The following is a 25,252-nucleotide window of genomic DNA, read 5'->3' as shown; positions in this document are numbered from 1 at the left end:
TTAGCATCTAAATTAAAGAGTTGGAACTTAGGTTAAGTTGAGATGTGTTAGATGCTCTGAGGAAAAAAAGGTGGGAGAGTAACAGCAGGTTTAGGAGTAAGGCTCAGCTGGTGATTCAGATACCTATATCCGGTACTTTCAAGAATCTTTTCATTTTCTCTTAAACCCTCAGCTCTACATCCCCACTAAGTGAGTGCTGGCCCATGTGATCTAGTACCCTGGCTTTAAAAGACGTGAGTGGGCCAGTAGTTGACCAAAAATGAATTAATTAGTATTTCCTTCCTGTAATTTTGGAATTGTATTACCGACACATGGCTATTTTTATTGGGGTCTTAACTGGAGAGATTGCATAGAGCTGTGACTTACACAGAGCCAGTCTTTACAGAAAGAAGAACTGAAACGTTACTTGGAGAAGAGCAGAGCTAAAAGACTGCATAAGTCTGGAAGAACATATAGCACAAAACTGGTACAACACGGATTTCTGGTTCTGGTTGCTCTTATGCCTACCGAGAATTCCTGACCCTAAGTTTAAAAGTCTGACTCCTGAACCTTTCCCAAAACTACCCTCAGTTTCTGTCTTGTCTTTCTAAGTAAGTTGAATTCTCTTCCTCATATCTAAAAGAATCCTTTGTATCCAAAAAAGTCACAACTGGAGCATTAAGGAAACTTGGGGTCCAACTAGTATTAATATTAATGATTTTTAAAGATGAACTAGTGCTCTGTGTCAGGAAATAATACTGCATTCTATTTGAGTTAAAGGGCCACTGAAGATTATATATATAGTGAAAGTGTTAGTCACTCAGTCATGTCTATCTCTTCGTGACCCCATGGACTGTAGTCTTCCAGGCTCCTCTGTCCGTGGAATTCTACAGGCAAGAAAAACTAGAGTGGGTTGCCATTCCATTCTCTATACATATGTAAAAGGTTGAGAAATGTATATATATATATATATGGAAGGTTGGAAAATAGTGCTTTAAAAGAAAAGAATCTGACAGCTTTTTAAGATAAATGGAAGGGGGAGGGTTTGAACATTTGATTAATAAAGCTGATACACTTCCAGTAGAAGGCAAGTTTAGTTTTCATTTCATAGTCAGCTGTACATTTCATTTGGGAAAAAAATGATGTTAATCACATCATGGCAAAAAATATATATATAAAAGAGATACATGATTGAAGAAGTAAAACTAGTCTATGAAGGAGAAAACAGTGTCAAAAGCGGAAAAGGAGTCATTTTTGCCACCCAGACCAAGACCCAGATCCCAAAAGTATTCACTTCCTGCCTCACCACAGGCACAATCACCACTATTCCCTTGAACAATTTCTCCTTGTTCTGACCTCTGGCTCCAAATGGAGCCAAATAACAAAATAACAAAAATCAGGGTCATCTACTAGCAGTGCACTATGCTCTCACACTCCAGTCCCTCTCCACTATCATGATGCTCAACTGTTAAGCCCCACAAATCCCTCCATGTATAATTAAATAATTTTCTATTAAAAAAAAAATGAATTCTATAGTATCTCCCTCACCTGCTCCCTCCTCCCCCACACCTCTCCCACCTCTTGTGTTGAATGCCACCCACCCTAAGTGTAGCCATGTGCCTGATAAAGCCCAGCCATGAGAAGCCATAATAAGATTTATTAATGACCCTCACTGCCTGCAGGATAAAATCTCAACTCCTTAGCCTGACATGCAAATTTCCATGCTCCTGCCCACTTCTCCAGCCTCACTCCATGCCAATTTCTTCTACTCCCATTCTAATTCATCTCAGTTGTCAGAATACAACATGCCCCCCCTCACCCCACCCCACTGCACATACTGTAACTTCTACGTGAAATGTCCTGGGCTTCAGCTCACCATGCCTCTCAGTCACCTATAAAAATTCAATTCAGATTCATTTCCTCTGGAAACATTTATGAATTGCCAATCCCTCCCTGCTCTCCGAGATGAGGCAAAACATAATTGTTGAAGGTGCTTTCCCCTCTACTTCACTATAACCTCTTTAGTCAAGGGACTATGTTACTGCTTTCTGCTGCTGCTGCTGCTGCTGCTGCTAAGTCACTTCAGTCGTGTCTGACTCTGTGTGACCCCATAGACGGCAGCCCACCAGGCTCCCCCGTCCCTGGGATTCTCCAGGCAAGAACACTGGAGAGGGTTGCCATTTCCTTCTCCAATGCATGAAAGTAAAAAGTGAAAGGGAAGTCTCTCAGTAGTGTCCGACCCTCAGCGACCCCATGGACTCCAACCTTCCCGGCTCCTCTGTCCATGGGATTTTCCAGGCAAGAGTACTGGAGTGGGGTGCCACTGCTTTCTATCTTACCAATTTCTTTCATAATGCCTCTTCCATAATATAAGATTTATACATGTCAGTTTGATAAATATTAATTTGCTTGGTTTTGATACCTGGTATGTCTACCAAGTTCCCTTGGGTCTTCTATTTAACAGGATTAAAACTTAAAATATCTTTGGGTCTTCAAAGTTCACTTTTATTGGATTATTTTTAAAAATAACAAAGTATATTATTGATATTAATTTTTATCATAATCCAGCCACTCTTGTGAACTTCAGTCTAGAAAAAGTGGTTTCTCTGCACAAATGAAATATAGTTTTAAATGTTAACAATATTTTCATCAAAAAAGAGAACAACTTTATACAGGGCAGGAAATGTACTCATTAGCTTTATAATTATAACATCTTAATTAGAAGCAAAAGTAAGAAGGCATAGCCTACTTTTATTTTTCCCATAGGATGCTGTTCTTTCAGAGAGGCTCTTCTGATTGTATTAGCATATCCTGTCCGGTATCTAAAACCCAGGTCATTACAGAGTTTTCTTCATCTTGGGAAATGCTCCCCTAGGAAAAACACTCCCAGGTGGAGAAATCCGCGGTTAGAGCCAAAGCAGTGTGATTCTGCTCAAGACGGCCTTGAGATGGAACCCATTCATGGATTTTAGCATCCATGAAATTGGAGGAATAAGCATACCTTGAAAATGGTTTTATTTTCTTTAGCAAGCAGAATAGTACTTTCGTGCTTTGCTGCTTCTTGAAAGTTTTTGGATCTTCAAGTGGCATTAAAAGCTAGAGAACGGAAAACAAAAGCTGCGAGCAATTGCCCAGCTAATGTGTGCCTCAGATGCAAAGTCGGGAAAAAGTGGAACATCTTCAAAGAGTGTAATCAGTTTGAAATGAGTGATAAAAATTTGATTATCTACCAGTGCAAATTTGTGCAGCAAATTGCTATCAGCCTTGTACTGGCCTAGGAACCTATTTGCTACTTTCAAATCATTTTGACTTTCAATAGAAAAACACAATCACAAAGACCTCAAAAATATTTTTTCAGATTTGTCAGTGCCTACCCAATATAGTTTTATGCACCATTTATGAACTTCAAGCACATTCTCTTAACATAGTTACCCTTTTAGTATAAAACAAACCATTTTAAAGTAACATTTTTGAAGTATATTAATGGGATGATAATGTTTCTTAAAACAAGAAAACATAAAAAGAAATAAAGCAACTAGATTTCATGGTCCAAAAATTTCAGAAAACTGAGTAAGCAAAGGTCAAGAGGTTTCGTCACTGTTGGATATCTTAGAGGCTTAATTGAACCAATATGCTTTGTGAACCTGTTTGTGAAAGAAATGGTTTTCTAAACTCATCTGACCATTAAATCTTGTTTCCAGGAGTATCACAAGAGACTATGATTCTAAATTTCCCCAGTAAAAGCCATATTAAGGACTTGTAACCAAAGAGTAATAAAAAAACACAATCTCTGTGTTACTTCATTAGATTTTTCATCTGTTTCTGCATTTTTGTTTCACTTCAGTTGCTGCCAGAGTATGTAGCAGTGATTCAGGAAGAGCCAATTCTCAACATGATGTCAAGAGACTTCTAACCATATGGTCTGATCATTTGGCTTGGAAATCAGTAAAACCCATATTAGAGGGGAATGCCAACTTCTGAGGTTATATATGACCAGTGTTTTCACTGTTCATCTCCATAGCTCGTCTCTAACCCGCATCTACTTCCATGTTTCTCCAACCAGAGAATGGAGTAAATTCTTTCTGGATAATTATTCTCAGTCCAAGCATTCTGTAGATTATTTGAACTTGAAGAATTGAGAGGGCTCTATTTTAACCCTAAAACTCCAGAATTTTCAAACTAAAACCACTCAGTTGGTAGCAAGAGTTCAATATAGCTCAAAGCCACATAAAGATAACATTCTCGTCTTCCCAGACTTGGTAAAGTCCCTGTAATGTCACTGCAAAATAACCACTCTTCTCTTCTAAACTGTGACTAGATCAACACTTAGATGCAGTAACATGTCTATATTTCTGGTTTTGTTACTGATTTTTTTTCCTTTGAGATTTTAACCTTAGAACAGTCCTAAGAGGACTTCCATGGTAGCTAGACTGGTAAAGAATTCACCTGCAGTGCAGGAGAACCCAGTTCAATTTCTAGGTCAGGAAGATCCCCTGGAGAAGGGGACAAGAAGCAACAGTTAGAAATGGACATGGAAAAAATGGACAAGTTCCAAATTGGGAAATTAGTACATCAAAGCTGTATATTGTCACCCTGCCTATTTAACTTATATGCAGAGTTATTATGTGAAATACTGGGCTAGATGAAGCACAAGCTGGAATCAAGATTGCTGGGAGAAATATCAACAACCTCAGACATGCAGATGATACCACTTTAATGGCAAAAAGTAAAGAAGAACTAAAGAGTCTTTTGATGAAGATGAAAGAGGAGAGTGAAAAAGCTGGCTTAAAACTTAACATTCAAAAAACTAAGATCATGGCATCCGGTTCTATCACTTTATGGCAAATAGATGGGGAAAATGTGGAAACAATATCAGGTTTCATTTTCTTGGGCTCTGAAATCCACGCAGATGGTGACTACAGCCATGAAATTAAAAGATGCTTGCTCCTTGGAAGAGTAGCTATGATAAAACTAGACAGTGTATTAAAAGGCAGAGACATCATGTTGTCGACAAAGGTCTGTATAGTCAAAGCTATGGTTTTTCCAGTAGTCATGTTCTGATGAGAGAGTTGGACCATAAAGAAGGTGAGCACTGAAGAACTGATGTTTTTGAACTGTGGTGCTAGAGAAGACTCTTGAGAGTCCCTTGGACTGCAAGGAGATCAAACCAGTCAATCCTAAAAGAAATTAGTCCTGAATATTCATTGGAAGGCCTGATACTTAAGCTGAAGCTCTAATAATTTGGCCACCTGATACAAGGAACTGACTTATTGGAAAAGACCCTGTTGCTGGGAAAAAATGAGGGCAAGAGGAGAAGGGGACGACAGAAGATGAGATGATTGGATGGCATCACCAATTCAATGGACATGAGTTTGAGCAAACTTAGGTATCATCAGATAATGATAGAGAAGCCGGTGAGCTGTAGTTCATGGGGTCACCAAGAGTCGGACACGACTTAGCAACTGAACAACAACAATAACATCCTAAAAGGGTGTGACTTTTTATATTTTGTGTTAATTGATGTATTTCAAGCGCCTGTAGTAGGCTCTAGCATTTATTAGACACTATAAAATATTGTTGGAATAATGAATCAATTTTAGAAAGCAAATTCCCTATTGCTGATGTTAGAACCCTCTTCTAACTATTAGATGTAAAAGGAAATTTGGCAGAAACAACAAGATGGGCCATTCTGATGTTACTGTACATCAGTTGGATCACTACTGATATTCCAGGCTTTATATAATAAATTCTTCCCTTTACAACTATAAATGATAAGCCAAGTGGTATTATCTTGCCCTTTGAAATAAAACAATTTAGATTTTGCCAATCAAATGTGAAGGAGTACCTCAATGTCTGTTGGAAATCTTGGGAGCTTACATTCCTCCTACTCATCACTGTTTTCAAGTCCTTTTCTCTTAATTAGTTCAGCTTCTCTTGCTGTCCCATAAATATTGTCCCTTTCCTTTATTGAATTGCTCCATCCTGGAAAGCATCCTGGTTGTTTTGTTTCTCAAAACAGCCACTGATGTAAGACTATGTCTGCAACTGACTTTCATTGGAGATCAGAGTCAATGGATGAGGTTGACATCACAGCAGAATAAGCAAACAAGTATTGAACATTATCTCTACTCTTAAAATTCCTTTGGCTATCCCACTACAAAGCACATCCAATTGGACGTTCTCTTTACGGACTCCTGTGTTATCTTATAAAAAGATACTCAAAAAAGAAATTAAAATACAGAGAAAATTAAAAGAAAAAGCTACTTTTCTGGCATACCATTTTTTTCTATATAGGGCTCCTCATGCAAACTTGTTAAAACTCTATGTAGATTCATAGAGCTTTTACATTTAAAACTGGAGAAGGAAGTGGCAACCCACTTCAGTCCTCTTGCCTGGAAAATCCCATGGATGGAGGAGCCTGGTATGCTACAGTCCATGGGGTTGTGGAGTAGGACACAACTGAGCAACTTCACTTCACTCACTTCACTCACTTCTTACTTTATCATTGGAGAAGGAAATGGCAACCCACTCCAGTATTCTAGAGAATCCCATGGACAGAGAAGCATGGCGGGCCATGGTCAATGGGGTCACAGAGGATCGGACATGACTGAAGTGACTAAGCAGCGGCAGCACACTTAAAACATCTTAAGCATTTTTTTTTAATGTTATGTTTTTAATATCTGTACAATATCCATTGGTAAACAGACTATAATCAATTTAATGATTGATATTTAGCTCACATCTAACATTTTCCATTGAAAACAATACTCCACTAAATTTATGTTTATGTTAAATTAGTTCAATGTTTAAGTTTTTTTCTTTAGGATTCATCTTCAGAATGGAAATTAATAAACCCCAAAATATGAACCTTTCTATGGCTTACATGATTTATTGGCAGTTGCTTCTGAAACAGTTATATTTTTCACATTATGATGTTTAAAACTTTACTACATCATCTTTCTTATCGTTTGATCTGAACCAAATATTTGCTGCTACCAAGGTTATTCAACTTGAGAATAACAGAGTTAACACAAAGTCTTTGAGTTTCTTATGAGGTCAGTGGGGGCTTCTGAATATCTTTCATCTTCCTTTGTTTGACTGGGATTGTCTGCTTTCTTGGTTGTTGACCAGTCACCTTCCAGGCTGTGTTTCCCTGGGGAAAAACAAAATTTTGCTTTTAAATGATGGTCTTTATAACATTTTTCTAACAGCAAATGTATACATGTTTACTGTAAAAAGATGGAAAGATGTAGAAAATAAGGAAGAAACACTTAATTGCTTGTAGTGTAACAGCTATAATGATCTCTTAGCATTCATTACATTTCCCTCTGAATGTGTTAAGACGTACAGTGTCACACATTGTGGTCTCCACCACGTAACAATAAGGACCACATCTACAAACATCCTACAATCCTGAGTTTTTCAGATTCTCATACTATGGGACTTCCTCATGCCACTAAATACCTTTTGAAAATGCAAATTTGAAAAGCTTATCACATCTCACTGTATGGATATACAGTAATTTAGTTAACAGTTTAACTTCTTTTTTCTTTTATCATTTTGCATGGTCTTCTTGTATATTAAAAGATGTAATGAAGGTCCTTGGACATTAATCTTTTGTGCAGAATTTTGATTATCACTTAAGGTTAAATTATTTGATGAATTCCTGAGCCAAAGTGTATGAGCATTTTTAAAGGCTTTCAGTACAGACATCCAAACTGCCCTTCAAAAGAATTATACCAATTTACTCTCCTTTTTCTTTTTATTTATTTATTTATTTTATTTTTTAAGTTTACAATATTGTATTGGTTTTGCCATATATCAACGTGAATCTGCCACTATGGAGAACAGTGTGGAGATTCCTTAAAAAACTGGAAATAGAACTGCCTTATGACCCAGCAATCCCACTGCTGGGCATACACACTGAGGAGACCAGAAGGGAAAGAGACACGTGTACCCCAATGTTCATCGCAGCACTGTTTATAATAGCCAGGACATGGAAGCAACCTAGATGTCCATAGGCAGATGAATGGATCAGAAAGCTGTGGTACATATACACAATGGAGTATTACTCAGCCATTAAAAAGAATACATTTGAATCAGTTCTAATGAGGTGGATGAAACTGGAGCCTATTATACAGAGTGAAGTAAGCCAGAAAGAAAAACACCAATACAGTATACTAACGCATATATATGGAATTTAGAAAGATGGTAACAATAACCCTGTATACGAGACAGCAAAAGAGACACTGATGTATAGAACAGTCTTTTGGACTCTGTGGGAGAGGGAGAGGGTGGGATGATTTGGGAGAATGGCATTGAAACATGTATAATATCATATATGAAATGAGTCGCCAGTCCAGGTTCAATGTACGATACTGGATGCTTGGGGCTAGTGCACTGGGACAACCCAGAGGGAGGGTATGGGGAGGGAGGAGGGAAGAGGGTTCAGGATGGGGAACACGTGTATACTCTCCTTTTTCTAAGCTGGATAACTGATGGCAATGATGGAAAGAGTAGGTAAAAGATTATAAGTAATTTAATATTTATTAATTTCCTACTATGACCATTTTGGAAGTACTTTATACCAAAAAACAAGCAAATATACAAAATATTCACAATGAATCAATAATTTTAACTGAATGCTCATGAAGTAACTTGAAATATTTTTTTTAACAAGCAATAACAAAACTAGAGCAAAAGATGCTTCCTTATAAATGCTTTCTTTCATTTTGAAATCCATTAAGGACAGAGGGAACCTACAGTATATACTACTTTTTTCCAAGTGGTATCTAACATTATTTCATAAAATTATTCACAGAATGCTCATGCAATAAAGCTATCTTGATCTTCATGGACTAAATTATGATAGTTAATACAATCCATTGTATTAAGCATACCTTCAAAAAGCGTCGTGGTTCCAGCGGCATCTGGTGAGCTCTCACTAGCCCTTGAAAATCCGGAGGGGAGGGTGTAAATCTCCCACAGGGCTGTACCCACATCCACAGCAGGTATCCAAGGTGAACAGCCTCTGGCATGTTGGAACGATACTTCCCAGGTAGCACTAGTGGTAAAGAACCACCGCCAATGCAGGAAACCTAAGAGACGCGGGTTCGATCCCTGAGTTGGGAAGATCCCCTAGAAGCGGGCACAGTATTCTTGCCTAAAGAATTCCATGGACAGTAACCTGGCAGATTACTACATAGGGTCACAAAAAGTTGGACATGAATTAAGCAACTGAGCACCCATGAGCATGCATACACACTCATATCTTCAAAATGTGTGAAATACTTTTAATACCTATAGGATACAATTATATGTAAAAAACATGTATTTTAACAAAAAAAAAAAACACACTTTTAAAGAAATTGAAAGCAAGGAAACTATTATTTATACAGAGCAACACTGAATGGCATACTTGATTCAACCCAAATTCATTAGGCATGTAAGATATAGTCTCAATAATGTAGTTGATTCTACTGGGTTACAGTAAGTCAGAGAAATGGGCGGTCTGGTGTGACAAGACTGCACAAACAAAAGGCCCAACAATATAAACCCGTAAGTCAAAAGAAATGAGTCAGATATGAAGAACAAGTAAAGAAGAAATTGGGTAGTTCACATAATTTTTAGTTCAAGGTAGCTAGTCAATCCAAATTGTCCAAGAATGAAGTATTTTTTATGCCACGTTTTATAATGCTAGCAAACATTCATTTTTACGTCTATCATTCTCCTCAGAGTAGTCCAGGTACCAATCTATCTACTATCTCTGAGGACGTCATGTCCTTCCTTTAGACATTAACACCTTCATTTCTCACTGAACAAAATATTACAGGTTAATGTAATTGCTGACAGAGATCCATGTATTTGAGGCTATGCTCTTCCCAGTTGTTCATGTATGGATGTGAGAGTTGGACCGTAAAGAAGGCAGAATACCAAAGAATTAGTGCTTTCAAACTGTGCTGCTGGAAGAAGACTCTTGAGAGTCCCTTGGACTGCAAGGAAATCAAACCAGTCCATCCTAAAGGAAATCAACCCTGAATCTTCATTGGAAGGACTGACGCTAAAGCTGAAGCTCCAATACTTTGGTCACCTGATTTGAAGAGCTGACTGATTGGAAGACCCTGATGCTGGGAAAGATTGAAGGCAGAAAGAGAAGAGGGCAACAGAGGATGAAATGGTCGGATGGCATCATTGATTCAATGGATGTGAACTTGGGTGAACACCGGGAAATGGCGAGGGACAGGGAGGCCTGGTGTGCTGCCATTCACGGGGTCACAGAGTCAGATTTGACTGAGTGACTGAACAACAACAATCTTGCTCATAGCCTAGGTGGTTAATGTTTAGAGTGGTTAGGCATTACGTTCTACACTGTAACTTATATTCTTCACCTAAATTGTCTTATTGCAGATATCAGTCTTGAAGCCAGATGGACAGTAGGCCAAATGTTTTCATCAATGACTGCAACTCACTTGATGAGCCTTTAAAGACTACCAATACATGGACTCCACCCTAGAGATTTAAGTGGTGTGAGGTGGGTATCTGAATCTGTATGTTTTTTTTTTTTTTTTAAAGTTCCCTAGCTCGCTTGTCAAATCTAATACGCAAGTGACTAAGAACTACTGGTTTAGACTAAAAGTGAATTTATAGACACATAAACGTAGGTAAAAAGGACAGTTATTTATGAATACGTTTGGATTAAGGATCTTTAAAAGCCTATTTGCTTGCTTTGAGGATAAATTTAAAATAATATTGTTTGTCATTAACATTATATTTGGATTCACGAGTTGAGACATACCCAATATAAAAATCAGTAATAACATCAATAATAACAGGAATTCATGGACTGTCTACTAATGTGTAAAGTACCATACTGGATTACTTTATAAACTTTACTTAATCCTTATTACCCTCAGTTCAGTACACTTCAGTCACTCAGCCATGTCCAATTCTTTGCAACCCCATGGACAGCAGCAGGCCAGGCCTCCCTGTCTATCACCAACTCCCAGAGTCCACCCAAACCCATGTCCATTGAGTTGGTGATGCCATCCAACCATCTTATCCTCTGTCATCCCCTTCTCTTCCTGACCTCAATCTTTCCTGGCATCAGGGTCTTTTCAAATGAGTCAGCCCTTCACATCAGGTGGCCAAAGTATTGGAGTGTCAGCTTCAACATCAGTCCTTCCAATGAATATTCAGGACTGATTTCTTTTAGGATGGACTGGTTGGATCTCCTTGCAGTCCGAGGGACTCTCAAGAATCTTCTCCAGCGCCACAGTTCAAAAACATCAATTCTTTGGTGCTCAGCTTTCTTTATAGTCCAACGCTCACATCCATACATGACTACTGGAAAAAACACAGCCTTGACTAGACAAACTTTTGTTGGCAAAGACATGTCTCTGCTTTTTAATATGCTGCCTAGGTCGGTCATAACTTTTCTTCCAAGTAGTAAGCATCTTTTAATTTCATGGCTGCAGTCACCATCTGCAGTGATTTTGGAGCCCCAAAAATAAAGTCTGACACTGTTTCCCCATCTATTTGCCATGAAATGATGGGACCAGATGCCATGATCTTAGTTTTCTGAATGTTGAGCTTTAAGCCAACTTATTCACTCTGCTCTTTCACTTTCATCAAGAAGCTCTTTAGTTCTTCTTCACTTTGTGCCAAAGGGTGGTGTCATCTGCATATCTGAGGTTATTGATATTTCTCTTGGCATTCTTGATTTCTGCTTGTGCTTCATCCAGCCCAGCGTTTCTCATGATGTACTCTACGTATAACTTAAATAAGCAGGGTGACAATATACAGCATTGACATATGCCTTTTCCTATTTGGAACCAGTCTGTTGTTCCATGTCCAGTTCTAACTGTTGCTTCCTAACCTGCATACAGATTTCTCAATAAGCAGTTGAGGTGGTCTGATATTCCCATCTCTTGAAGAATTTTCCACAGTTTATTGTGATCCACACAGTCAAAGGCTTTAGCATAGTCAGTAAAACAGAAATAGATGTTTTCCTGGAACTATCTTGCTTTTTCAATGATCCAGCAGATGTTGGCAATTTGATCTCTGGTTCCTCTGCCTTTTCTAAAACAAGCTTTAACATCTAGAAGTTCACGATTCACATATTGCTGAAGCTTGTCTTGGAGAATTTTGAGCATTCCTTTACTAGTGTGTGAGATGAGTGTAATTGTGCGGTAGTTTGAGCATTCTTTGGCATTGCTTTTCTTTGGGATTGGAAGGAAAACTGACCTTTTCCAGTTCTGTGGCCACTGTTGAGTTTTCCAAATTTGTTGGCATATTGAGTGCAGCACTTTTAAAGCATCACCTTTGGGTTTTGAAGTAGCTCAACTACAATTCCATCACCTCCACTAGCTTTGTTTATAGTGATGCTTTCTAAGGGTAACTTGACTTCATATCCCAGGATGTCTGGTTCTAGGTGAGTGATCAACCATCGTGATTAGCTTGGTCATGAAGATCTTTTTTGTACAGTTCTGTATATTCTTGCCACCTCTTTTTAGTATCTTCTGCTTCTGTTATGTCCATATTATTTCTGTCTTTTATGGAGCCCATCTTTGCATGAAGTGTTCCCTTGGTATCTCTAATTTTCTTGAAGAGATCTCTAGTCTCCCATGCTATTGTTTTCCTCTATTTCTTTGCACTGATCACTGAGGAAGGCTTTCTTATCTCTCCTTGCTATTCTTTGGAACTCTGCATTCAAATGGGTATATCTTTCCTTTTCCCCTTTGCTTTTTGCTTCTCTTCTTTTCATAGCCACTTGTAAGGCCTCCTCAGACAGCCATTTTTCTTTTTTGCATTTCTTTTTCTTGGGAATGGTCTTGATCCCTGTCTACTGTACAATGTCACGAACCTACATCCATAGTTCATCAGGCATTCTGTCTATCAGATCTATAGTCCTTTAAATCTATTTCTCACTTCCACTGTATAATCATAAGGGATTTGATTTAGGTCATACCTGAATGGTCTAGTGCTTTTCCCTACTTTCTTCAATTTAAGTCTGAATTTGGCAATAAGGAGTTCATGATCTGAGCCACAGTCAGCTCCCGGTCTTGTTTTTGCTGACTGTATAGAGCTTCTCCATCTTTGGATGGAAAGAATACAATCAATCTGATTTTAGTATTGACCATCTGGTGATGTCCATGTGTAGAGTCTTCTCTTGTGTTGTTGGAAGAGTGTGTTTGCTATGACCAGTGCATTCTCTTGGCAAATCTCTGTTAGCCTTTGCCCTGCTTCATTTTGTACTCCAAGGCCAAATTTGCCTATTACTCCAGGTGTTTCTTCACTTCCTATTTTTGCATTCCAGTCTCCTATAATGAAAAGGACATCTTTTTTGCATGTTAGTTCTAGAAGGTCTTGTAGGTCTTCATAGAACCATTCAACTTCAGCTTCTTCAGCATTACTGGTCAGGGGATAGACTTGGATTAGCGTGACATTGAATCGTTTGCCTTGGAAATGAACAGAGGTCATTCTGTCATTTTGCGATTGCATCCAAGTACTGCATTTCAGACTTTTTTGTTGCCCATGATGGCTACTCCATTTCTTCTAAGGGATTTTTGCCCTCAGTAGTAGATACAATGGTCAGTTAAATTCACCCATTCCAGTCCATTTTAGTTCACTGATTTCTAAAATGTCAACATTCACTCAGATGTAAGCTATCACATCTATTTCACATATTAGGAATCTGAGACTCAAGAGAGGTTAAACGATTTATACTAAGTGAAACCAAAACAGTTTATAAAGCAAATCATAAGGAACATCATTCCCAATCTCCCCCTACTTTTCATTTCTATTTTAATTTCTTTTAAAAAGATCCAGCTTTATATCTACTGGTTATGAAATCAAGTACACATTTCAGAGTGTGGGACCTGTCCTCAATTAATTAATACAAAAATGTGTCTGCATTTTGGCTTCAAAAAGATATCAATAATGGGAAAACATTTAAGAGAACATTCAAAAAATTGTATTAATTATTTTCTCCCCTTCTTAGAAGGCTTGAATCCAAAACGAGATGTTTCTGAAGAGCAGTGGGAACAGAGAGCTATTCAAAGCCATAAACATACTTCAGAGTAATGGTTTACAGGACTTAAGGGACCCAAAGCAGTAGAACCATTTACTACCAAGTGATACACAAAATTTGCTCAAAAATAAAATTGTTTCAATTCATTTCAGTTCAGTTGTTCTGTCACGTCCGACTCTTTGTGACGCATGGACTGCAGCATGCCAGGCTTCACTGTCCATCACCAACGCCCGAAGCTTGCTCAATCTCATGTCCATTGATATGGTGATGCCAACCAACCATCTCATCCTCTCATCCCCTTCTCATCCCACCATCAGTCTTTCCCAGCATCAGGGTCTTTTCCAATGAGTCAGTTCTTCGCACCACATGGCCAAAGTACTGGTGTTTCAATTCAGCATCAGTCATTCCAAAGAATATTCAGGACTGGTTTCTTTTAGGATTGACTGCTTTGATTTCCTTGCAGTCCAAGGAACTCTTAAGAGTCTTCTCCAACACCACAGTTCAAAAGCATCAATTTTTTGGTGCTCAGCTTTCTTTATGGTCCAACTCTCACATCCATACATGACCACTGGAAAAACCATAGCTTTGACTAGATGAACATTTGTTGACAAAGTAAAAGTGAAAGTGAAGTTGCTCACTTGTGTCTGACTCTTTGCGACATTATGGACTGTAGCCTATCAGGCTTCTCTGTCCATGGGATTTTCCAGGCAAGAGTACCGGAGTGGGTTGCCTTTTCCTTCTCCAGGGGATCTTCCAGACCCAGGGATCAAACCCAGATCTCCTGCATTGTAGGCAGACACTTTACCCTCTTGTCTATGTTGATCATAACTTTTCTTCCAAGGAGCAAGTGTCTTTTAATTTCATGGCTGCAGTCACCATATGCAGTGATTTTTAAACCCAAGAAAGTAAAGTCTATCATTTTTCCCCATCTATATGCCATGAAGTGATGGGACCAGATGCTGATTTTTTTTTTTTTTAATGTTGAGTTTTAAGCCAGCTTTTTCACTCTCCTCTTTCACTTTCATCAAGAGGCTCTTCAGTTCCTCATCGCTTTCTGCCATAATGGTGACATCATGTCAGAATCTGATGTTATTGATATTTGTCCCAACAATCTTGATTCCAGCTTGTCTTTCATCCAGCCCAGCACTTTACATAATGTATTCTGCATATAAGTTAAATAAGCAGGGTGACAATATACAGCCTTGGCATACTCCTTTCTCAATTTAGAACCAGTCTGTTGCTCCATGTCCAGTTCTAGCTGTTGCTTCTTGACCTGCATACAGATCTCAGGAGGTAGGTAAGGTGGTCTGCTATTCCCATCTCTTTAAGGATTTTGCAGTTTGTTGTGATCCACACAGTCAAAGGCTTTGGCATAGTCAGTAAAGCAGAAGTAGATGTTTTTCTGAAACTCTCTTGCTTTTTTGATGATCCAGTGCATGTTGGCAATTTGATCTATGGTTGATTCCTCTGCCTTTTCTAAAACAAGCTTGAACATATGGAAGTTCATGGTTCACATATTGTATAACCCTGGCTTGGAGAAATTTGAGCATTCCTTTACTAGCGTGTGAGATGAGTGCAATTGTGCGGTAGTTTGAGCATTCTTTGGCATTGCCTTTCTTTGGGACTGACCTTTTCCAGTCCTGTGGCCACTGCTGTGTTTTCCAAATTTGCTGGTATATTTAGTGCAGCACTTTCAAAGCCTCATCTTTTAGGATTTGAAATAGCTCAACTGGAATTCCATCACCTCCTCTAACTTTGTCCACAGTGATGCTTCCTAAGGCTCACTTGACTTCACATTCCAGGATGTCTGGCTCTAGGTAAGTGATCACATCATCATGGTTATCTGGGTCATGAACATCTCTTTGTACAGTTCTGTGTATTCTTGCCACCTCTTCTCAATATCTTCTGCTTCTGTTAGGTCCATACCATTCCTGTCTTTTATTGTGCCAATTGTTGCACAATAAATTCCCTTGGTATCTCTTATTTTCTTAAAGAGATCTCTAGTCTTTCCCATTCTGTTGTTTTTCTCTATTTCTTTGCACTGATCACTGAGGAAGGCTTTCTTATCTCTCCTTGCTATTCTTTGGAACTCTGCATTCAAATGGATAAATCTTTCCTTTTCTCCTTTGCTTTTCACTTCTCTTCTTTTCTCTGCTATTTTTAAGGCCTCTTCAGACAACCATTTTGCCTTTTTGCATTTCTCTTTCTTGGGGATGGTTTTGATCACTGTCTCATATACAGTTTCACAAAGCTCTGTCCGTAATTCTTTAGGCACTCTGTCTGTCAGATCTAATCCCTTGATCTATTTGTCAGTTCCAGTGTGCAATCATAAGGGATTTGATTTAGGTCATACCTGAATGGGGTAGAGGTTTTCCCTATTTTCTTCAATTTAAGTCTTATTTTGGCAATAAGGGGTTCATGATCTGAGCCACAGTCAGGTCCCAGTCTTGTTTTTGCTGACTGTATAGAGATTTTCCATCTTTGGCTGCAAAGAATATAATCAATCTGATTTTGGTGTTGACCATCTGATGATGTCCAGGTGTAGAGTCTTCTCTTGTGTTGTTGGAAGACCTTCTTGCAAAACTCTGTTAGCCTTTGCCCTGCTTCATTTTGTACTCCAAGGCCAAGTTTGCCTGTTATTCCAGGTATCTCTTGACTTCCTACTTTTGTATCCCAGTTTCCTATAATGAAAAGGACATCTTTTTTGCATGTTAGTTCTAGAAGGTCTTGTAGGTCTTCATAGAACCATTCAACTTCAGTTTTCAGCGTTACTGGTTGGGGCATAGACTTGGATTACTGTGATATTGAATGGTTTGCCTTAGAAATGAACACCAATCATTCTGTTGTTTTTGAGATTGCATCCAAGTACTGCATTTCAGACTCTCTTGTTGACTATGATGGCTACTCCATTTCTTCTAAGGGATTCTTGCCCACAGTAGTAGAGATAATGGTCATCTGAGTTAAATTCACCCATTCCAGTCCATTTTAGTTCACTGATTCCTAAAATGTCAATGTTCACTCTGCCATCTCCTGTTTGACCACTTCAAGTTTACCTTGATCCATGGACCTAACATTCCAGGTTCCTATGCAACATTGCTCTTTCCAGCACGGGACTTTACTTCCATTACCAGTCATACCCACAACTGGGTGTTGTTTTTGCTTTGTCTCTGTCTCTTCGTTCTTTCTGGAGTTATTTCTCCACTCTTCTCCAGTGGCATATTGGGCACTTACTGACCTGGGAAGTTCATCTTTCAGTGTCCTATCTTTTTGTCTTTTCATACCATTCATAGGGTTCTCAAGGCAGAAATACTGAAGTGGTTTGTCATTCCCTCTCCAGTGGACCATGTGTTGTCAGAACTCTCCACCATGACCCATCTGTCTTGAATGGCCCTACACAGAAAGGCTCATAGTTGCATTATGTTGGACAAGGCTGTGGTCCATGTGATCAGCTTGATTAATTTTCTGTGACTGGTTTTCATTCTGTCTGCCCTCTGATGGATAAGGATAAGAGGCTTATGGAAGCTTCCTGATGGGCGAGACTGATTGTGGGGGAAACTGGGTCTTGTTCTAATGGGCGGGGCCACACTCAGTAAATCTTTAATCCAATTTTCTGTTGATTGGTGAGGCTGGGTTCCCTCCCTGTTGTTTGACTTGAGGCCAAACTATGGTTGAGGTAATGAAGATAACTTTTACCTCCTTCAAAAAGTTCCATGCAGGCACTGCCACACTCAGTGTTGCCAACCCTGCAGCAGCCCACCTCTGGTCCATGCCTCTGCCAGAGACTCCTGGACACTCAGGGGCAAGACTGGGTCAGTCACTTGTGGGGTCACTTCTCCTTTTTCCTGGGTCCTGGTGTGCACAAATTTTTGTGTCTTCTGGACCCAGAGCCCGACTCTGCAGCTGGCCACTCCTGACCTGTACCTCCGCAGGAGACACTCAAACATTCAAAGGCAGGTCTGCTTCAGTCTCTGTGGGTTCTTCTGATGTGTACAAGGTTTTCTTTGACCCCTCCAAGCATCTCTGGCAGTTATGGGGTTTGATTCTAAATGTTATTTCGCCCCTCCTACTGTCTTGCTGGGGTTTCTCCTTTGCCCTTGAACATGGGGTATCTTTTTTTGGTGGGATCCAATATTCTTCTGTTGATGGTTGTTCAGCAGCGAGTTGTAATTTTGGAATTCTCACAGGAGAAGATTAATGTACATCCTTCTACTCTGCCGTGTATTATTACCCTCCAGGTAATATGGTAAAAATTCTTTCTTCCAGGTTAAATGTTTCATTGGCCTAGCTTCAGCTAAAAGGGATGTTTGACCTGTTAAATGTCATGCAAATGAGAAGATGATAAAGTCCCATATCACTGAAGTTATAAAATCATGTTAGAGATGTTGCAATATCAAGTTATACATTTCCTGTTTCACATGATATCACTTTTCATAAATCAGGAGTGGATTCATGTTTATTCCTTCACAATCTTCAATAAAGATTATACTTCTTACATTTTTAATCCAGTGGTTAGTGAGAAAATATATCAATGAACACTTCATCTTCAAATAGAAAGTGAAAGAACATTTTTTAATAAGAAAGTGGTATTCTTCTATTCATATCATGCAAGAGATTTTCTAGAAAATTGATTCCACCTCACAGAACCCTATCTCAAAATCAAAGAAATGAACTGGATTCAGGTTCAAGGACACTGTTTGGCATAAAACATTGTAATTGAGTTCTTTCTGCATTACTCCAAGCTAACTCAATTCAGTAAAAGAAAATATGTCTATAACATTTATTTTGAATAATGTCAGTTTTGTCATATTATTTTTATTAACATGCTTTAAGTTAGTTTCTTTCCTTTTTACTTTTCAATTAATTATCAACTTATATACATGGACTTTGAATTTTCCCTAATAAGAAATAACAACATAGTGTAAAGGCTGAAGGAGTGGAGAGTCAAGTAACTCAAGTTTCACTCCCAGTTTTCTCTAAACTTATGGTTTGATCCAGTAACATAACACCTCAATTTCCTCATCTCCCCTATTCTGCTATTAGAAACAACCCAGTATCAGTTGAGAAGATGACTGTGATAACAAAATAAAATTATATATAGAAAAAAATTTTTTAATTAAAAACATTACTTCCCAAAGCATGATGCAAAGAAAATTGGTCTTGTAAAGTGGTCTATGAAGGAAAGGACAGCAGTCAAGTAAATTTGGAAAATGCTAGGAAATTTGCAATTGATAATCAAAATGTCAAAATATTTTAACAAGTCCCATAGTCACAGTGAGGAGACCTGTAAAACTTGATCTTTTGCTCAGCATTTCCCCAACTAATTTGACCATGCTACTTTCTGACTGTGAGCATCTTGCTGCTTAGATCTGCTGTACAGTATAATCTGGAAGGTATCGAGTGCATTAAATTGCAAAGTATAGTGATATTACACAATTAGGCTTGATTTGGAATAAAGTTAAATTTCAGTTTCTAATTTATTAATTAGAAAATAAGACTGTGCCCAAAATGCAATGAATAATTTTTAAACAAATATAAAACTCTCAGTTTAAGGAATATTTTGACACTGCTATTTCCTTCCTATCATCATGAGTGGCTATAAAATATTTTTTCATTTTGTCATAAACAATAACCCCTGAAGTTTTTTCTAATAGGAAAAATATTAGATCAAATTCTTTCATCTTTTTAACCTCTAATGATTTTTATATAATACCTGTAAAAGAGGAAACACCTCTCCCCTGCCACTACTCCAACACAAATCCTGATTTCTATAAGGAAAAACCTATTGTGAAGATAACTCCTGGTCTCTCTCTACTCCTTTGCTATATTCACCCCTGAAGAGAAGAGTAGTAGATCTGACAAATAACTAGAGAACAAGCTTATTGGCCAAGAGTAAGAATTATTCTCACCTTGCTCAGTCTTCCCAGGGCAGGCCAACCATGGGGAGAAGGGGACTGCCTCAACCATTGGTTAACAACCTCTTTCTAGGGTGTGACTATCTGATGGATATGGCCCTCACAATAAATTACACTCTTATAGAAAGCCACTATTAAGGAGAATTGAGCTTTGACCTCCAAATTTATTATTTACTTAATTTCAAAAATTATATAGAATCTAAGTAGAAAAAAAAATTGCTGTTTTGGGAAGCTCTCTTATCAATTCCAACAATGTGTCTCACAAATTCTCATCAAATTCTAACCAAAATGATGGAAGTTATCCACGTTTCATAGAACATCTCACAGATGAGATGTTTGTAGCATAGACCAGTTTCATACTGGTCTGATATTTTCAAGTTGCTCCTTCAAAGTGCATTGGACTGATTAGGAAAATTCTGAAATGATTGTATCTTGAGAAAGGGCTCACAAAGTTCACGTTTTTTTCTGTGGTAATGTCTTCAGTTAGGGTCTCCACCCCCAAATCCTTTGTTCTTTGTCTTAGAACCAAGGTCAAGTGCTTCAGTTAAGGTTCCCAAGTAGGTGTTACAGCTTTCAGAGGATGCTCAGCTTATTTTTATGCTATTTCCAGTCCCATGTGTAATAATTACCTCTGCTTACCTGTAAGCCCCCTTTATTGGCTGTTCTTTCTCTCAATCTCACTTCTCTACCTCCCAAATAAATACTAAACTTAAAATGTCCTCCCATGCTATCTGCAGGCAAACTATGTTACTTCTTTATCATGGTTATACATGCAACACATCTTACATAACATCAGTTCAGTTCAGTTCAGTTCAGTCGCTCAGTCGTGTCTGACTTTTTGCGACCCAATGAATTGCAGCATGCCCAGCCTCCCTGTCCATCACCAACTCCCAGAGTTCACTCAAACTCATGTCCATCGAGTCACTGATACCATCCAGCCATCTCATCCTCTGTCGTCCCCTTCTCCTCCTGCCCCCAAATGCTCCCAGCATCAGAGTCTTTTCCAGTGAGTCAACTCTTCGCATGAGGTGGCCAAAGTACTGGAGTTTCAGCTTTAGCATCAGTCCTTCCAGTGAACACCCAGGACTGATCTCCTTTAGGATGGACTGGTTGGATCTCCTTGCAGTCCAAGGGACTCTCAAGTATCTTCTCCAACACCACAGTTCAAAAGCATCAATTCTTCAGTGCTCAGCTTTCTTCACAGTCCAACATTCACATCCATACAAGACCACTGGAAAAACCATAGCCTTGACTAGACAGACTTTTATTGGCAAAGTAATGTCTCTGCTTTTGAATATGATATCTAGATTGGTCATAACTTTCCTTCCAAGGAGTAAGCGTCTTTTAATTTCATGGCTGGAATCACCATCTACAGTGATTTTGGAGCCCAAAAAATAAAGTTTCTCACTGTTTCCACTGTTTCCCCATCTATTTCCCATGAAGTGATGGGATCGGATGCCATGATCTTTGTTTTCTGAATGTTGAGCTTTCAACCAACTTTTTCACTCTCCTCTTTCACTTTGATCAAGAGGCTTTTTAGCTCCTCTTCAGTTTCTGCCATAAGGGTGGTGTCATCTGTATATCTGAGGTTATTGATATTTCTCCCGGCAATCTTGATTCCAGCTTGTGCTTCTGTGTATAAGTTAAATAAGCAGGGTGACAATATACAGCCTTGATGTATTCCTTTTCCTATTTGGCACCAGTGTGTTGTTCCATGTCCAGTTCTAACTGTTGCTTCCTGACCTGCATATAGGTTCCTCAAGCATATCATGTTATTATCACATTACCAATCATGAGACATAAATTGGTTTTACACTTCTATAATACATCAACTCTTAAAAATATTGAATTTCATGTTCTCAGCACCTAGCACGATGCCTAGAATATTAAAAATGCTCAATAATTACTTGCTAAGTACAATTTTAAACTACAAAAAGCCAAAGCTATAAAGACAGTAAAAAACATTAGTGATCACCAGGCATTGGGGAGGAGAGAAGGATGAATAGGCAGAGCCCAGAAGATTTTTAGAGCAGTGAAAACATTCTGTATTCTACCATAATGAGATACATTTCATTATACATTTATCTAGACCCATCGAACGTAGAGCACCAGGAGTTAATTAATGTAAACTATGGACTTTGGGTGATAATGATGTGCCAATATTTGTTTATCAATTTTAACAAATGTACCACTCTGATTCCTGGAAAAGGAAATGGCAACCCACTCCAGTATTCTTGCCTGGAGAATCCCATGGAGAGAGGAGCCTGGTGGGCTACAGTCCATGGGGTCACAAAAAGCAGACATGACTTAGCAACTAAACCACCACAACCACTAGTCTGATAGGGGCTGTTGATAACAGGGGAAGCTATGCATGTGTACAAATAGGGTTATGAGAAATCTCTGTATTTTCCCTTCAATTTTCCTGTGAACTTTCAAAAAATAAAGTCAATAAAGTTAACAATTAAAAAAAATACGACTGTAACACATAAAGAGCTTAATTTAAATATTATTTGATTTCTTCAAATACTTCTCATAAAGTGAATAATCATTAATGTGAACGGAAAAAAGATCAATATATTTTGGGTAGAATAAAGCTAAGCTATGGTTGAGAAACAGAGTATTAAGCCAAAATTATATCTGTGCATTAGCCTTGCCAGGTTATTCTGTGGTATAACATAAATGAATTGTTTTTATGTGAAAATCCACATCTTTTTAACATATGTATTTTCAAGCAATTTATTCACTTAGGCAAAAAGAAATAGTTTATCTGGTTTTCATTGCATTAAAGATCACTGTGTTGTTTTGCATATTATGCCTTAATGCCAAACTATTCTATGTACACATTTCTACTCATATATCTATATGCAAATGCTATAGTAAATAGTCACCTCAAAGCATTACCTTTAGGTTTAAAAGAGATAACTGACGTAAAACACCTGTGACAGTGACTGAGCCATGGCATATACTCATGTTTCCTACCATTTCAACTTGGCCATCAAATTTGAAATTGATCACCTTTGAAAATTAACAATTCATACATGCTCTGTAAGTATTCTGGTGTGACACTTTCAGAGGAGAAAGGAATAAACTAAATGTGCATCTGTTTTGAGGCTGCTGTTGAGATTCAACCACAAAATTTTGCCAGAAGGCCTTGACATTTTGATTCTGTTTCATATAAGTCAATTCCTTAAGAGAATTGGTCTATTTTACAGAAAATAAGACCCTTCCTAGATTAATACATAGGATTGGCTCCCAATCAACATGACACTCACATAAAGGCCAGAGATAGGAAGCTTAATAGCATAAATGCCTCTCAAAATTCTTAAACATTTTCAGGTAATTGTTTGATTTCCTATAGAATTTAATGAAAGCATCTAAACACAGGTGGAATAATAAAGGAGATTCACAATGCAGACTATTAAAACCACTAAACCATCACAGCTAGTAAAGGTATTTCAGAAGAAAACTCTAAAGCTTTTGAAAGTAAACAAAGATTTTTTAGGCAAAACACTAAGCATAAAAAAAATACAATAAATTGAACTCTGCTCTTCTAAAGACACTAATATGAAAATGAAAAGGCAAACTGAGTGAAATTATTTGTATTACATATAACAAAAAGATAGTACCCAATATATATTAAAAACTTAAACTCAATCATTTAAAACTGGGCAAATATTTCATAGACACTTCACAAAAACAAGTTATCTAAACAGTCAATAAGCATCTGAACAGACACTCAAACATCATGAGGAATCATAAAAATGCAAATTAAAAGCATACTCATCCTGAAATACAAATACATGTCCACTAGAACTGCTACGAGAAGGCAATGGCACCCACTCCAGTGCTCTTGCCTGGAAAATCCATGGACAGAGGAGCCTGGTAGCCTCCAGTCCATGGGGTCGCTAAGAGTCAGACAGGACTGAGCGACTTCACTTTCACTTTTCACTTTCATGCATTGGAGAAGGAAATGGCAACCCACTCCAGTGTTCTTGCCTGGAGAATCCCAGGGACGGGGGAGCCTGGTGGGCTGCCGTCTATGGGGTCACACAGAGTCGGACTCAACTGAAGCGACTTAGCAGCAGCAGCAGCAGCAGAACTGTTAAGATTAAAGACTGATAATATCTACTACTGCGGAAAACATACAGCAACTGTGACTCAGAGACTGTTGGTACATATGTAACATGCATAAAGCCACTTTGTAAACCAGTTAGACTTCTTTCTTAAAAGTAAACATAATTTTGTCATCAAATCCAGCAAGTCCAACCCAACAATTCCACATTTAGGCATTTACCTGATAGAAGTGAAAACAGGCCCACAAAAAGCAACTTTTTCAATTATAGTCAAGAACTGGAAGCAACCCAAATGTGAATAGATAAACTGTAGTTTTTCTATGCAGTGGGATATTACTTAGCAATGAAAATAAAAACTATTGATTCATAGAACACACAAGTAAATCTCAAAAACGTATTAATAATTCAAAGCAAAGGAAGCCAGATGAAGATTTTTTGCTAGGTGAAACTCTAGAAGAAAAATTAATTTGTAGTGAGAGGATACATTGAACATGGTGGAGAACTGACTACACATGGAGATATGAAGGAAATTTTTAAGTAATTTAGGGAGATGTTCTGTATCTTGATTGCGATGGTGGTCATTACAGTTCTACACAAACGTACTGAATTATACATCTAAAATGATTGCACTTTATACTTCAATTAATGTGATTTTAAAATATATATTCATAAAAAGGTATTACTGTACACTTATGACCAGGAGAAAATATTGCAATTGAAGCTGTAAAATCTACTTTTTTCTAATGCGGATTCCCCATTGCATTTCCTGAGATAAAGATTTGAATGAAAGTGATTGTAGAAGGCATCAGTAATGGAGAAATGAGACAGAGAAGGGAATTCAGTAAGGTGTGCTCCATGAAGTAAGTTACTACTGTGGGGTTTGGTGAACCAGTGTACAGCACACCCCTAAAAAAATAATCCCACCTGGGGATCAGTGGTTGAGGGCTGCTCCGGTCATTGCTGGAAGCCTGTTCCCTGTGCTCCTGCAGAGCGTTAGTTCCCGGGCACATCTGGCCTGCTGCACAAGTAGCAAAGCAGGCTCCAGCAGACAGAGAATGCCTTTGGGAAGAGAAAAAAATACAGGTACTGACAGCTGGAAGTTGAGCTGATGTGGACTGAAGTGGAAAGGGGAATAGGGACCTGGGCAGGACCCTGGCAGTGCCTGCTACAATGTTACCAGAAAAGAACACTCAACAGTTCAAAATACCTTCAGTTCAGTTCAGTTCAGTCACTCAGTCGTGTCCGACTCTTTGCGACCC

Source organism: Bos javanicus, chromosome 4, assembly GCF_032452875.1.
Source record: "Bos javanicus breed banteng chromosome 4, ARS-OSU_banteng_1.0, whole genome shotgun sequence".
In the NCBI taxonomy this organism is placed as follows: Eukaryota; Metazoa; Chordata; class Mammalia; order Artiodactyla; family Bovidae; genus Bos; species Bos javanicus.
Note: the sequence above shows the minus strand (reverse complement) of the source record.